Raw genomic sequence first — 1,614 nt, 5'->3', positions numbered from 1 at the left:
ATGCATAACTAAAATGTGGTAGGTCCTTACAGTGGAACACTATTGAGCTTTAAAAAAGAATGAAATACTGGTACATACTATGTGAATTATCCTTGAAAGTATTATGGTAATTGAAAGGAACCAGATTCCAAAGGCCATGTATTACATGACTCCACTTACATGAAATGTCCAGAACAGGCAAATCTGGTGTGGCAGAAAACAGATCAGTGGTTCCCAGCAGTTCTGAACAACAGCGGTGTTGGGTGGGATAAAGAGTGACTGTTTAATGGATATACGGTTTCTTTCGAGGTGATGAAAATGCCTGAAATTAGGTAATGGTGATGGTTGTACAATACTGTGAATATACCATAAACCACTGAATTGTATATTTTTAAATGTAAAGTGGTGAATTGTATGGTAAATGAGTTTTATATCAATTTACCTAAAAAAAAAGATTTTGCTTAGAAGAAAGATACTTACATCAGTTCTTTCACCCCCTTTCTTGGGTCAAGACTCCACCCCTTTCTTCCCTGAATATTATGCATTTTCTGACTAATAACTTTTTAACTAACACTGTTTCTAGTTATTACTCTGCTAGAAATAAAGGAAGAAAGGGGTTTGTGTTTTGCTTTGACTTTGGGGTATATTGTGAATATGAACTAAGTTTGGATAATTCTGAATAAGGTTCTATAAAACAACAATGTCATTGTGGTTAAGGGCAGGGGAAATAATGAATTACTAAATTTGGAACCATTTAAGCTGAAGCTGTTCTTTGTGATGGTTGCCAGGCTAGCTATTTATGTAACTTAACTTCCTCAGGTTTTCTTTCTTCTGGTGAATTATGTATTTTTCCATCTTCTGATCAAAGCACACCCACCTGACAGCATTTGCAAAATGAGTGTCTGTGCCTTCTCTAAAGCACCTCTTCCTTTAGAATGTCCATGAGATCTTGCCATCTTTTAGTGCCTATTCTCAAATGCTGCATTCCAAATAGAGGAATACTTGATCTTTAGCCAATAGATACTGTTTCTCAGTATTCACTGCAGTATTCTAAGCAACTTATCCTGGATAATTTCCAGATGACTACATCCATGTTTAATGAGGTGACTTTGTTTAAGCTCTCTTCTAATGGAATGAATTGCTCTGTTCATCTCCCTTTCTCCCTTTCCTTTCTCTGTTCTCCCTGCCCCTTTCATATGTTGAAACATGCTGCAGAATGTTATGATGCACATTCAAAATGTCATTTGTGAAATGAAGTTTAAATCTATAGCCTCAAGTTTGAAGTTATGAAATTCGTGAATCTTGCAGATAGCGTCCATATCTGCTCACTTTTATCTAGAACTCTGGAAAGAGGAAAAGTGAGACAGTAGATCTTATTCCTTACTATCTAAATATACATTTTGCTTGTAGTAGTTAATTCTAAAATAATACAAAAATAAGTTGCACTTTATATTTAGAATTGATAAGGATGTGCAAAGTCTAATCCAGAAAATATTAAATTAGGTTAACCAATTAATGTATCAAATAAGAATATTGAAGAATATATAAAAAGGCACAGTTATAGATGGAGTACAAAAATCAAAAAGAGGGAAACAAAAATACTGTGTAATAAATGAAGTGATGAGAGGATTAAAG

This window comes from Tamandua tetradactyla, chromosome 26 (assembly GCF_023851605.1).
Source record: "Tamandua tetradactyla isolate mTamTet1 chromosome 26, mTamTet1.pri, whole genome shotgun sequence".
NCBI lineage: Eukaryota > Metazoa > Chordata > Mammalia > Pilosa > Myrmecophagidae > Tamandua > Tamandua tetradactyla.
This window is presented reverse-complemented; position numbering follows the sequence as displayed.